Here is a 15,154-nt window from a genome sequence, read left to right on the forward strand (position 1 = left end):
TTTGCCCTAAATGACACCATCTCTTCCTCATGTTTTCTGGTTTAAGGTTTCAAGGGCTGAGAGAGTGGGTTCTAGTCCTGAATTACCCTAGTAGCTTTGAGGCTGTGGGTAGGTTATGTAGCCTCTCTGTGTCTCTAATTAATGATTTCAGAAAAGGAGGGAATAACAATATTACTACTACTACTAATAAGAATAATATCTACCATATAGGTTGGTGGTAACAGTTAATAAACAGGTGCCTAAAAAAAATGAGAGGCATGTTTGTATCTTAGTCCATTCCCCCTTGCTGCTGTAATGGAATGTGTAAAGCTGGTACCTTGTGAAGGGAGGAACTTTCTTTAGCTCACCTTTTTGGGAGGCTGGAAATTCAAGATCTGATGGCTCCATCTCTTTGGCCTCTGAGAAGAACACTGTCTGCTGCATTAGCATTTGGTAGAGGCACAGAAAGGCAAACATCTCCATGCACAAGAGGCCGAGTGCAGGGGACAGCCTTGCTCTGGAACAACCCACTCTCACAACAGCTTTCTCCGGCCAAGAGCAGCAACCATCTTTTCCAGCAGTGGTGCCCCGGGAACCTATTTACCTCCCACGAGGCTCCACCTCTTCAAGGTCCCACCAAGGCAACACTGCCACACTGGGAACCAAATCGGAGCCTCTGGGGAATGCTGTCAAGCTGTATTTAAGCACAACAGCCTGTCATGTTGCAAGTGCTCAAAATGTGTGTGTTGGCTGGCACCGCTGTCATCCAGATGGTTCTATGTAACACTGTTAGAGCAGTCAGTGTACTAACTCAGGCACACAGCCGATTAGCTCAAGGACAGCATGAGAGACCTGGCTTTCCCGGCTGGTGCACGTTTTCCAGTCCACCTGGAGGCTTCCTCGCTCTACATTTCTCATCCTTCCCACATCTGCTGTAATCATCTCCTCCTATCCCTCTACCCCCTGCCAGCCCCAAGCCTACACCTGCGCCTCTCTGTCCTTCCTCCAACAAAAGATACAAGTTCCATCCCAGGGTTCCTTTTCACTCCGAGCCAGCTCCTGCTTGTTCCAGGAAATGCATCTAACTCCACTTCTCCTTGTGGCTCTTTGGTGACCAAAATCACCCAAACAACCATAGGCATGGGGGGTCAGGAGGATACAGGACTGTGGGGAGTTGGGCAGGAAGTGTTAGATTGCTTGGAAGACCAAGCAATCCTTAACTCCTCTACGAAGGGACTGTTTTAGGCCCTGGGACGGGGAACACCCAGGGAGGCAAGAACACACACACACACACACACACAAACACACCCCAACAGCTGTCACTGGCCTAGGAGCCAGACCTTGTAAAAAGGGAGGGGAAGCTCCCTCTGTGAAATGGGCAGAGAGGAAAGAGAATTTCTTTTCCTTTGCTTATTTATTTATTTGAAAGGCAGAGTTACAAAAAAGAGAAAGAGATGTTTCATCTGTTTTTCACTTCCCAAAAATGCCTCACAGTCAGGGTTGGGCCAGGTTGAAGCCAAGGGCCTGGAGCTCCATCCATGTGTCCCATGTGGGTACAGGGGCCCAAACACTTGTACCCTCCCATAGGCACATTAACAGGGAGCTGGATCAGAAGTGAAGCAATCAGGACTTGAACTGGAGCATTCACGTGACTCAACCTGCTGTGTCACAATGCCAGTCTCAGCTTTGAGAATTTCTGAATTCCTAGTTAGGCAGATAAGAGTGGAGCCACATCCAAAGATGGGAATGTTGGACAGGTAGAGAGGAGCAGGAAGGCAGAGGGTAACCTGACCAGAGCCCTTTCTGATCCAGAACATGATACAGTCAACAAGTTGTGTGATGGACCATCTATGGCCATTTCCTTGTTGCTCATCTGCTCATTGCTGGCATCTCCTCAGGTCTTTACATAGCCTGGGAGTGCTGTTGCTCAGGCAAGGCTCTTTGCCATCCTTTGAGCCTGTTAGGAAAGGGGAGCAGACCAGGTCATCTGCAAGGTGCAACTTAAGGATGGCTTCCTCTAGGGAGGCAGGCAGGAAATGAGATGCAAAGGGGTAGCCACTCCATCCAGGTCTGGCTGGGCCTTTGTCCCACAATGCTTTCATGACCCTCCCATCTCCTCCAGGGAGATGAGTGATAGAGTGCCTTTCTCTCCTCCTTGGGGTCAAGACCTGCCACTCCCAATGGCGGCAGCCACCCAGAGTCCTGCCTACATGTATGCAGAGCCATGACAACCTCTGCGCCTCGGTCCACTGCTGGACCTGGCCACTTGGGGAGTCTAGCCCATTGCTTCCTGAGGATGTGCTATGGTGACTCATGACCAAGCCCCAAGGGACAGCAGGCCAGAATATCCTCGCCAAAACTTAACAATAGCTGCAACATGATCACGATCTCCTAGAAGTGCTGGACGTCACTGCCTCCGGGGGAAGAGGAGAGGTCCCTCCCAGCTGCGTCCTCCCCTGGGCTGCCCTTCCTCTCATGTGGGTGGCAGGGTTGCAGGATGGGCCCACATTCCCCACCTAAAAAGAAAGATGACCTTTTTGCCACAGAGATATTTAGAAGATGCTGTAAGGTGTCTGATAGAGAGTCCTTGGGTACACTGAGGGTGACTTAGTTCTATGGTCCTTGCAGCCCATATGGCAGTCACTCTGCAACCCTGGAGGTCTTCCTGCCCCACAGCAGGCACTGAACTTGGACTTTAAAACCATGGGTCCATGGGCCCGGCGGCGTGGCCTAGTGGCTAAAGTCCTCGCCTTGAACGCCCCGGGATCCCATATGGGCGCCGGTTCTAATCCCGGCAGCTCCACTTCCCATCCAGCTCCCTGCTTGTGGCCTGGGAAAGCAGTCGAGGACAGCCCAATGCATTGGGATACTGCACCCGCGTGGGAAACCTGGAAGAGGTTCCTGGTTCCTGGCATCGGATCGGTGCGCACTGGCCCATTGCGGCTCACTTGGGGAGTGAATCATCGGACGGAAGATCTTCCTCTCTGTCTCTCCTCCTCTCTCTGTATATCTGACTTTGTAATAAAAATAAATCTTAAAAAAAAAAAAAAGCCATGGGTCCATAAGAGAAGAAGGGGTTTTTCCAGCTTGCTTTCTATAGCTGGACTCAAGCCTGCCCTCAGTGCCAGCCAGCTCAAAGTCTCTCATTTATGAATCAGTTGTAATGACTAGAAACTCAGACCTAGGAGGCCTGCGCTACGATACCATCATCTCATATTGACACTGGTTCAAATCCTATGTGCTTCTCTTCTGATCCAGCTCCCTGCTAATGTGCCAATGTGGTGTGAACCAGCAAGTGAAGGATCTCTTCCTTTGTCTCTTCCTCTCCAATTTTCAAACAATAAGTAAATCTCTCTCTCTCTCTCTCTCTCTTTCTCTGAAGAAGAAGAAGAAGAAGAAGAAGAAGAAGAAAGGAAAAGAAAGCTCAGACTAGGGATTGTGATTTCTAGGAAGAGAAGACCCAGCCAACTCTTCATTCCCTGAAAATGTCCTCCCACCCTTGCCTTTATGTCCTGGCTTCTCATAAGACTTTCAGAGCTGAAGGTGATGGGAGGCAAGACTAGCTGGAGAAGCCAGAGTGACCAGGGCAGGTGCTACTCCACATTTCAGGAAGTGGGACCTGATGCCACAGCTCCACCTGCACATTTTGGGTGTCTAACACTTGGGGTGCTCACAATTGCATTCACTGCCACTTCTCTTGCAAGCCTGCTCCCCAACCCATACTCCCACAGGGATCACTGACTGTGTCAGCTTCTCACAGTGACTGCTCATTTACAGGGCTTGGTTCTGCAGCTTGGCTCCAGGGTTCAGTGAGTTCTGAAATACAGTCTGTGAGTTCCTTCAAGATGCAGAGTCAGTTCCTGGTATTTACAACTACAGTCTGGCAGGTCCCATCTCCCACCCCAAGTCATTAGGTCAGGAAGCTGGAAGCCTCTGATGGCCCTTTCATAGTTTACATACCAGGGTCACTAGGGCTTTGCTCCATGGGGTCCCTCGACTGCCCCACTGCCACCCCACCCAGGTCCCCACTTCCTTGCCTATAGCTTCTGTACCCCTGAGGATTGCTCCTCTGGTAACATCTTAATGACAACCACCTACTTCTGGCCAAACTCCAAACCCAAGATCAGGTTGCCATCTGGATTTCTGGCAGAGAAAAAAGGAAAGAACTGGAGAAGAGGAAGGTGTTGGATGACTCTGAGAGGAGAGAGAGAGAGAGAGAGAGAGACAGCAGGTGTACAGGAAACAGATGTATGACACCAGGGATCCTGTCTTCCTGCTCCACAAGGGTGCAGAGTGAAGGGGCTGGGACTGTGCCAGCTGCTCCTTGTGTGTGCTCTGTGCCCTGATTTCCTAAAGCCACACCTAGGGCATGTATTCATCACTCTTTAAATGCAAGTGAATTGACTTGGGAGATGCAGTTTTATCTTGTTTTTCTAATATCCCAGTCTCTGGAGGAGGCATTCATTGATTTTAAGTCCAGCCAAATGCACTTGGCCACTGCACCCTGCTGTAATCAGTTAGATTGACAGCCAAATGCCAGCTCACAGCTGAGACCCTCTTTGTCACGGGAGAAGAGGTGAGCCTGAGAATGAGTGGCAAAAACCCAGTAGTAACAATCTCTAAATAGTAAATACTTAGCAAATCTTCACTGAGCACTTACTTGATGCCAAGAACTGTGTGAGGCACTGAGGATTTGATAATAAATAAAACACCTGTCCTTACCTGGGGACTTGTCAGAGGATTCCCAGATGTTTCTGTACAGTGACACCTTACCTTGGTCTCACTGGAGCTGGCTTCCACAGGTGCCTAGGCCTAGGGGTGTCTGGGGGCTGGACATTAGAGCACCTTGCTTGGAGCCTCAGGGGACATCAGACCATGAGGACATGGGTAGCCACAAAAGGAGGCCAACTGGAATACACTTGTTGCCTGCCCTCTCCTGGGCTGTGGCTTCATGCATGCCAAGCTTAGAGCTCAGCATTAGGGCTAGTACACCTGCAGAGATGATCCGCTCAATCTGGCATCCCTATCTAGGGTTGCAGACTTAGCAAAAATAGAAAGACATTCAATCAAATTTAGATTTCAGACAAATGAATCATTTTTAAGTATATCCTGAGCAAAATGAGGCACATATTTATATTCAACTTCACTGGGTGTAATTAAAAAATGTTTCTTTATTTGTGAAATTCAGGATTATATATATAGAAGGAGAGACAGGCAGAGATTTTCTACCTGCTGGTTCACTCCCCAGAAGGCTGCAACAATCAGGCTGAACCAGGCTAGATCCAGGAGCCAGGAACTTCATCTGGGTGTCTTGCAGAGATATAGGGGTCCAAGCATTTGAACCATCCTCTGTTGCTTTCCCAGGTGCATTAGCAGGGAACTGGATTGGAGGTGAAGCAGCCAGGATACAAACTAGTGCCTAGGTGAGACGCTGGCACTGCAGGTGATGACTTTACTTGCTGTACCACAGTGCTGGCCTTAGGTGTCAGTACTTTAAATGCCAGCCCTATGAGTCTTACTCCCCCCCCCCCTTTGGCCTCTCTGTGCCACCAGCCAGGCAGATGGCAGCTCAGAAGGAGCCCCTCCCCCATCGGGGCGGGAATGCAAAACCACCACCCCTTGTCATGAGCATTCAGGATGAGCCTGCTCCCAGCAAGCCATTCACAGTCAAGAAACCCGATTCAGCCGCCCTAGCCAAATGCTGAATCCGAGCAGGGGGTGACACGGGCCAAGGGGACACAGAGGTGAGCGAGACCCAGATGCCGCCAGACAGGTTGGTGAGCAAACTCCTCAAATAATTGTCATACAAGGTGGAAGAAGAAAGCTCGTCTCTGAATCAAGAGAAGGCAGGAGGGAAAGATGGCAGGTAGGAGTCCAGTGTGCTGGGGAGGAGGAGGCAGATTGCTCTCACCATCGATTAGACCAACCCTAGAAGCGCATTTGCCCAGCAAGCCCCACCACACAATACTGGCAAGTCACTTGGCGGCTTGGAGGTGGACATCCCTGAGCTGCCAGCAGCTCAGTCGCAGGTGCCACACCTGATGAAGCCTTTGTCCCTGATCCAGCAGGGGGCTTAGGGCTGCAGCAGGGGCCTTCCATGGGGCCTGGCTAGACTGAGACTGTCAGTATCAGTTCTCATCACGAGAAAGGGGTGTATGTCCAGGGGACCCCAGAAAACCTCACCAGGCCAGGGGCTAGGGCTCCCTGCATGTGGAGGTGTGGCCCAACAGGCTGATCTGAGGGTGCTGTAAGTTCAAGGTGGTGGTAGAAAGCTGGTCACCTCAGAGAGCTTCACTTGCATGTGGAGTTGAGTGGAGGTACCTGCCATTCCTCGGCCTGAGCTTCCCTCCCTGCCGGGGTCTGCCCTCACCCACATTGCCTATGCTGCCCAGGGCATGCCAATCATGCTCTCCGTCAATATTTACCCACCTGAGGTTTATGAGGAGATAATATTTCAGAGGTTGCTTGGTGCTCGGCCGGCTGGCACTGAGGAAGGCAGGAGACGGCTTCTCATTTACCGCTTCTCCATGAACACGAGGGAGCGTTTTCCAGCCAGGCAAACACTGCCAGCCCTGATAAGGCCCAGGGGGCAGCCTGAGAAGACAACAGCAAATGCCTGTTTGCCAAGGGAGTAGCAAAGAAAACGTCCCTCCCCCTCCTTCCCCTTTTCCCCGCCCTCCCCACCCAGGCAACTTCCCTGCACCTGGTCCCTTGGAGGCCCCACGAGGATTAGTCCACAGGCTAGTCCATTGCACCGAGACTGCCCCAGCAGCCATAGACACAGAAGAGCTTGGGCTGGGTAATGCATGCTCCTCCAGCAAGCTGGGCAGCGTCCAAGCAGGCTTATTAGCAGGGCGCTATGAGGAGCTGTCAGGGATGTCATTGAGAAATTAAAGTGGCATTGCTAAGCGTTCCTTGCAGCAGGAGCAAACCAGCTTGTTGCGCCCCATCTCTTTCTGCCTGACACCATTGCTGCTCCAAGGCGCCACTGCAGGAGAGTGTGCTGTGTCCCTCCAGGAGCTGGGTGACAGCTGCATGCACAGTGCAGTTGGCTGGGCTCAGCTGCAGGCTTGGTGGCACCAGGCTCCAGAGCCCCTCCTGCAGGTCCACTGCCCTGGTAGTGTCTGCCCCATTGACCCCTCTAGACCTTAGCAAAAGGAAAGAGCATGCTGTGGGGAGGTAGAAGTCAGAGCTCTGGGTTCCCTATGCTGCTGCTCCTGGCAGGAGCTCTTCCCAGCAGGCCTGGTGTCCTCTTCTGACTCTGGAGTTTCCCCCTTTTCCAGACCCACCTCTCCCTTGATTCTAGTCTGCCATGGTTTCTCCCGCTTGGGGTCTTCTCCATCCCTAGGTGTGGCCTGCGTGTGATCTGACCTTATTTTCTTTTTATTTTATTTTATTTTTTTTATTATAGTGTTGACAATCTTTACATAGTTAATTATAGTAAAAAAAAAAAAAAAAGGCTCAGGGGCTATAGGGAAGTGGGTAAGACTATTATGTCCATATTGTTTCCTTCATGTATCTGAGGTAAAGGGGGATATTGAGGGAGAAGCCCCACCCAGTTTCCCACCCACCCCAAGTCCCGGATGTGGGCCATGCTCTGAGATACTTGCTCAAGTGGTTTTGATAGTTCTCCAGTTATGAATCGCTGCCAGTTTCGTCACTCCAAACACGATGAGGTCGTTGAAGAATCCACTGATTGACGTAGTCCATCATAGATTCTCCATTTGCTCTGTATTTCGCTGCCAACATATAGCTGAGGTGGTTGATTGGCTTATTCTTTCCTCTGTCTTTTTTTGGCTAGGGTTCTGAGTCCAGCGGTTCGATTGAGGAGATCTCCAAAGGATCTGACCTTATTTTCACCAAACAGTATTCTCCTGCCCACTCTGGAAGGCCAACCCTAGCATCCCCCACCTCCTCCCTCCCTCTTCTCACTCCTCCCCAACCCGCCTCCTGCCCTACCAGGAAAGCTGACCTGGAAAGCACAGGAAGGGGCTGGGCTAGCTTGGCCACTGTGGCCGAGAGCTGGAGTGGGGCCGCCAGCAAATGCAGGCTGGATTCCAGAGGGACTTGGCAGGCTCTCTGGCAGCCAAGGGATCAGAGACCTCAAACCACCAAAATCCTGCACGTCAAAGGATGTTTGCAATTGCTACGAAACTAGGAAACTTGCTTTTGGAAACATAACCTACTAATGAAGAGCCGTGAGGCTTTTTATGAATTCTTGTACAGAGAATGCTCACGTAGGGAGAAGACGCACAGTACCACTGAAGAGTAAAGTACCCCCAGCCCACTCACTCTGACTCCACAGGTCCACCTGTTGGAGGTTAACGGCTAACTATGTCTCTGTTAGGCTTGAAAGAAGCACAATTCAGGATGGAAACAATTGAATCCAGCTGGTCTCTATGTGTTACATTTGGGCTGCAAAAAGGAAGCATGTATGTGTGTATGGTGGGGTGTGGTGCACAAGTTTGTGCACACACATATGTAAGTATGAACCGTGATTTACCAGTTGATCCACCAGCTACATTCAGATTCCAGCTCCTCTTCTAACCACGTGGGCAATTTGTTCAATTTTGCTTCCCCAGTTTGATCCTTTGTAATCACTGTGCCTCCCTACAGCACTTCCAGGATCAGAGTGAGTATTTTTTTAAGATCTTCAAATATCTGTGAACCTGCAAAGGCTCCCCGCTCGGCTGATCCATGCCTTTCAGCCTCACCTCCTTCAGGAGCCAACAGGAATGACCCCAGGTGTAGGTGGTAGTCCGTATGAGTACCATGCACGCCACAGCCCTGGGAGGCAACTGCGTCATCTCCAGAGCTGCAGTACCTGAGCAATCCCCTCTCACAGCTGCAAGAGGCAGAGCTGGGTCTAAAACCCAAATCCCCAGTGCATACCTCAGGGTTGTGGGAGGGTCCCCAGTGTGGCCAGAGGAGCCCACCAGTCACACAGTCTCCATTTGGGCCTCTCTATGGGTGCCTGTCAACCGCTTGATGCCACGTGAAACCTTCCAAGATTCTCAGAATTATGGGCTACAGCAATCTTGATCTGCTCATTCATGAGACAACAGCAGGATCTCATTGTTTTTAAAAAGCTCTTGTAATTTGAAAGCCAAGTTCAGAACTCCGTCCTTCAGGTGGAATGCCATGAGGTTCTCAGAAGATTCAGCTTGGTCTTGGATTTGAGTATGCCTGCCAGCTTTCATTCTAACTCTCTTTGATATTTTTTATCAGCGGGGAGTTTGTTCAAGAAAATAAACTTGTTCTGCAGTTTCAGCAAACTGTGCGTCATGCAACTCAAAGATTGGTGGGAAGAGAGCAGTTCGGCAGTTACAGGTACCCTGTTGAGTGTTGTGGTAGACACCTGTGCCAAAGGTTGTGGGAGAGCAGATCAGGGTGTGAACTTGACCTGTGGAGTTAATGAAGCTTTACTGGAGAACTGGGTTTGAAATGAGCGTGTGGGCATCTGTCAGGCAGAGAAACAGATCAGGCAAGGGGATTAGGCAAGGCTGGGATGCTGAGGGAGCTGGCTGGGCAATGCAGGATAGTGGGTGGCTCCCACAGAAATCAGAGGTGAGGCTTGGAGTTGGATTACAAGGATTGAACCCGAGTGCTTGCAGGGGAGTTGGGTCTTGGTGGGCCTGCGCTGGGCAAGGCTGCTGGGCCTCTGTGCCCCTTCCCTTGTTTTCCTCTGAGAATTCCTGGACCTGTCACAAGTCGGACAAAGTAGAAGGACCAAAGGGAAAGACGTCAGGCGGCAGGAGGCCTGTGGACCACGTGCAGCAGAGAAGGCTTCGAGGAGGAGGCAGCCAGGGGCCTGGGGGAAGAGGGGTGGGATCTCCCTTGCACTTTTACCAGCTGCTCTTCAGGCTTTCTCTAGAAAGTGCTCCCTCCTTGTGGCCTGAGAAAGTAGTTGGTTGAGGATGGCCCGGAGTCTTGAGTCCCTGCACCCACATGGGAGACCCAGAAGAGGCTCCTGGCTCTTAGCTTCAGATCAACTTAGCTCTAGCAGTTGCATCCACTTGGGGAGTGAACCAGCAGCTGGAACATCTTTCTCTCTGTTTCTCTTTCTCTCTGTAGACCTGACTTTCTAATAAAAATAAATAAATCTTTTTTAAAAGGTTAAAAAAAAAACAGAGAAAAACGATTAGCTGGCTATTTTTCTGTAACAGTTTTAATGTGTAGAAAGTTGGGTCTGGACGTCAATGCTGCTTGGGAGATAGAGAGAGTAAGGAGTGAAGGGGAGGCAAGCAGGCAGATCCAAGCTCCCCAAGGCATGCTTCCACTTCCTGCTTCTTGGAAGGCCCCCTCTCCTCTCCGACCCAGGGACAGCGGATGCTGAGAGACAGCTGCTGGCTCCATCACCGGTAACATTTTTTTAATGAGTTTAGCCATCTGGGTTCTGCCACAGTGAGACGCATTTACAGCCGCTGTAGAGGCCCTAGCACCCCCTGAGATAAGAAGTAGATCAGAGGAAGATAGCAGAGCTAAGCCCCATTTCCCTGCCTGATGCCCCTCACCTTCCTGCCACTCAGGAAGGGAGTCCGGAAGTCAGGGAAGCATCTGGACCAGCTCCATGATGTTGCGGCCCACAGCAGCTGGCCCTCTCCACTCTGCTGGAACTGCCTTGGGCTACAGCAGGGCCACAAGCTGGAGCAGGCTTTCTGCAGAGGTGGGGCTGGAAGGCGGACAGCAAGCCGGGGGCCTCATGCTGCCAGTGCCTGCACCATGGTCTCTGGTATCTGTGGCTGGAAACAGTTTCAGAGATGACCTAGCTCAAGGAGGTATGGCTTAGAGAGGGTGTGATAAGAGGCAATGGAGAGAAGCAAGAATTTGCTGGGCTGGCCAGTGGGTTGAGAGGCCAAGCAAAAGAAGCCTTTAATGAAAACAAAATCCAGGAAGATGTAAGACATGAATACCACGCCAATGTATCATCCATCCACGCATGGCTTCTGGAAGCTTTGTAAGACCACAGGAATAGGGAGTTGAGCTGTCATTTGGACCCTAAGGAATTTTCCCTTTTTCAAGTTTTTAGTTATTTAGTTATTTATTTGAGAGGCAGAGCAACAGAGAGGTGGGAGAGTAGAGAACTTTGATCTGCTTGGCTTACTTCCCAAATGGCCGCAAAGGCTAGAGCCGGGCCAGGCAGAAGCCCGGAGGCCAGAGCCCATATACGCTGCCTATGTGAGTGCGGGGAGGGGCCCAGACACTGTTTGGGGCCACCTTGTGCTGCTTTCTCAGGTGTGCAAGCGGAAAGCCAGACTCGAAGTAGAGCAGCCAGGACTCGACAGAGCTCTAATATGGGATGCTGGTACCACAGGCAGTGGCCTAACTCACTGCACCGCAAGGCTGGTCCCTCCTTTTTCTTAGAAAGAAGAATCGGGATGATTCAGCTCTGGGTCATGGAGATTTTGAGGGTCATGGGGGTCATGAGCGTCAAGCATATTGTGGGAGCTTAGCCAATACAGGACCCCATCTGCTTGTTTGCTTACTAGGGGCCTGGGACCCAGGGCAGGGGCAGCATGCCCTGCTACATGTGCATGGTGCAGCTTGGGTGGCACCGAGGATGTGTCTAGCACCTCCCAGTGGGCCCAGAACCTCCCAATGGGCCTGTGTCTCTTAGCTGGGAGACACAGTGCTCAGGTTGAGATCTGGACACAGCACTTCATGAGGCTGGAGTTCCACTTTGAGTCGTGGAGTTCACCCTGTGTGCTCTAGGACAGTTTGAGATGAAGTACAGGGCTGAGAGAGCAAGAATCCCGCTAGCCTCATCTGTGCTTGGAACAGGAAATGGGGCTGCCAGCTGTGTTCATAAAGAGAGCAGGGAGGCCCTGCCCCAAGGAGGTGCTGTTCACTGTGATGGCCCTTGCCTTTCTGAACTGCAGGCGAGGACCAGGGAGGCAGGGCCTGGACAAAGATCGTGTCTAGTGGGCAGTTGTTGAAAATCCTGAGAAAGCAGAGATTGGAAAGGGTTGAGGGGGTCAGGTGGAGCAGGTCGTGCTGTCAGGTGGCTGAGGGTGCGGTGGTTCAGTAGGTGGTGTGTTCTCTGAAATCCCCGGGCACAGGAGGAAGTGCCAGGAGATGGTGTTAGCAGCCATCACCACTGAGGTTCTTCCTGTGCCCCAGGAGCCTCTCAGGTTCCCTGTCACCATGTCGTGCTTCTTTGGCATCTCCCTGTCCAGAGCAGGAGCCGTCTTGGTCAGTGATACCTGCACCCAGCGGGTTTCAGGAGAGGTGCTGCCTTCACCCAAGGCTCCCACACCACTGTGTCCGTGAGGGGCGTCGGGGCTTTGCGCTAAGGCGGCAGTGTGTCCGGGTGCTGACCCTGCCTGGGACCCGGGTGACCTGGCTGCAGCTCACATGTGAGGTATAAGTGTGCTGGAAGAAACAGCAGGAGGAGGTGAGGGTTCCAGGTCTTGGAACCTTCAGACGGGGGGAGTCCCACTGATGTTCCTCATCTGTAAAATGAGTCTGATAGTGGATGCCCTGCCTTTCACAGTGTCATGGTGAGGGTGGGGTGGAGGAGCTGGCTGAACCTGCTAAGGAGCTAAGTCAGAATAGATTATTGATTTCTCCAGGTCTTTTGGCTCCCCACCATCAATCACCAAAGATTCTAGGGGTGGCTATTCTCTGAATACTAGACTGGAGTTTTCTATCATTTCAAATTTGTTTTTACAAAAGGATCTAGTTATTTATTTAGAAGTCAGAAATACACACAGAGAAATGTTTCATCTGCTGGTTCACCACACCCTCCACCCCAGAGGGCCACAGTGGCCAAGACTGGGCCAGAAGCCAGGAGCCTGGAGCTTCCACCAGGTCTCCCAAGCAGATCTAAGGCTCCAAGCCTTGATACGTCTTCTGCCTCTCCCAGGTGCATTAGCAGGGAGCTGAATCAGAAGTGGAGCAGCTGCGACTTGAATCCATGTCCACATGAGATACCTGCATTGCAGGTGGCAGCTTTACCTGGTCTACCCCAATGTTGGCCTCTCACTTCAATTTCTTCAACTGCAGCTACCAGGGCTGTGAGCAGTCACAGCTCTGCTTCAAAGAATTCCCCCACAGTGATGGTTGTCAGAGGCTGAGAGTACCCCAGCTGAAGATACCTCTGAGGCTTTCCTCTGAAAAGGACAAGTGTGACCCTCAGGGACCACTCTAAGGAGCTCCCCTCCTCCATTAAGGTGAGGCCTTGGGCCCAGCATCATGGCTCAATTGGCTAATCCTCCACCTGCAAGCATGGCATCCCATATAGGTGCTGGTTTGTATCCTGGTTGCTCTACTTCTCATCCAGCTCCCTGCTTGTGGCCTGGGAAAACAGCAGAGGATGGCCCAAAGCCTTGGAACCCTGCAGCCACATAGGAGACCTGAAAGAAGATCATGGCTCCTGGCTTTGATTCGGCTCACCTCTGGCCATTGTGATCATTTAGGGGAGTCAACAAGAGATGGAAGATTTTTCTCTATAAAACTGCTTTTCCAATAAAAATAAATAAAATCATTAAAAAAGAAAAGAAGAAGAAGCAAGGTCTCCTCCCATGTGATTCAAACTCCTCCTCTCCACATCCAACCCTGGGATGTGTTCTCATACCTGAGGATTGTTTGAAACCAACTCAAGTTAAAGCTCTTGGTAGGATTAAACATGGCATCTACTTAAAAAAACCATAAAATAACTGGAGTGTTTTGTTTTATTTGAAAGGCATGAGAGAGAAAGAGGAGAAGGAACTTGTAAAATGTATACAACTGATAAGATGGGCCGGGCCAAAGCCAGGAGGCCAGAACTTAATCCAAGTTCCCTATGTGAGTTGAAGGGACTCAGCTCTTTAGGCTACTACCTGCTGCTTCTCAGTGGGCACCACTAGGAAGAAAATGAAACTAGAATAAAAAACAGAGTTAGGATTTAACTAGGTTCTCTACATGGGACACTAACCTACTAAGCTGTTTTAATAGATGCCACCCCAGATACCCACTCTGGGCAGGATTTTAAAGGTTTTGATTTGCTCTTTTTTTTTCTTTTTTGGAAAGTCAGATTTAAAGAGAAAGGTCTTCTGTCCGCTGGTTCATTCCCCAAAATAGCTGCAATTGAACCGATCCTAAGCCAAGAGACAGGAGCTTCTTTCAGGTCTCCCACATAGGTGCAGGGTTCCAAGACTTTGGGCTGTCCTTGACTGCTTTCCCAGGCCACAAGCAGGGAGCTGGATGGAAAGTAAAGCAACCAGGACACGAGCCAGCACCCATATGGGGTGCCACGCTTGCAGGTGGAGGATTAACCAATTGAGCCATGATGCTGGCCCTCTTAATTTGCTTTTTTTAAAAAAGATTTATTTATTCATTTATTTTTATTGGAAAGTCAGATATACAAGGAGAGAGAAGAGACAGAGGAAGATCTATCCACTGATTCACTCCCTAAGTGGCCGCAACAGCTGGTGCTGTGCTGATCCGAAGCCAGGAGCCTGGAGCCTCCTCTGGGTCTCCCACATAGGTGCAGGGTCCAAAGGCTTTGGGCCATCCTCTGCTGTTTTCCCAGGCCACAAGCAGGGAGCTGGATGGGAAGCAGGGCTGCTGAGATACAAACTGGTGTCCATATGGGATCCGTGCGTGTGCAAAGTGAGGACTTTAGCCTTTAGGTTACCATACCAGACCCCTTGATTTGCTTTTTAAATAGGATTTTCACTTATCATGTCCGCATAAACTTTCTGATCTTTCACTATTCTTCCTTTTCCTGCTCCCATCTTAGTGGCCAGTTTCACTGCCTCCATGTCCACCCCCTCCCCCTGCAACATTGGCTGTCAATCACAGCTAAGCAAATATGAGTACAAGTATCCCAAAGGCACCGCTTACCATCAAGTGACTCTGACAAGGCAGTTAACTTTCCAAGGTCCCCAGTGTCTCTGTTCTGTGAGCTGTAAGCTAGAGATAACAATAGCACCCACCTCCTAGGGGCGTGAGGACAAGATGACAGCACTGTAAACGGGCAGTGCCCAGCACACAGTAAGTACTCAGTCATGTGTTCCCGTAATTGTGACCTCAGGTATGCCCTCGTATCACCAGAGTCCATTAGAGGATCTGTCTTTGGACTACTAAGGAATTACTCCCCAGGTGACAGATACCAACAGCCTTCTTAGATGATCAGTGTTGAACAGAAAACTAAAGGTGAAAAGAGCTCAATGGGACTCAGTTTTCTCATCTG

General features: G+C 50.7%; 1 long non-coding RNA gene across 1 annotated transcript; it reads right to left on the reverse strand.

Moving 5' to 3' along the window:
• Positions 1 to 347: 347 nt before the first annotated feature.
• LOC131479829 (uncharacterized) lies at positions 348 to 6,613 on the reverse strand. The gene is made up of 2 exons (XR_009245123.1): positions 6,409 to 6,613; positions 348 to 417 (listed from the first exon to the last, which is right to left on the reverse strand). It is a non-coding gene; the product is annotated as an uncharacterized LOC131479829 (long non-coding RNA).
• Between the last annotated feature and the right edge of the window lie 8,541 nt (positions 6,614 to 15,154).

This window comes from Ochotona princeps, chromosome 3 (genome assembly GCF_030435755.1).
Source record: "Ochotona princeps isolate mOchPri1 chromosome 3, mOchPri1.hap1, whole genome shotgun sequence".
Lineage (NCBI taxonomy): Eukaryota > Metazoa > Chordata > Mammalia > Lagomorpha > Ochotonidae > Ochotona > Ochotona princeps.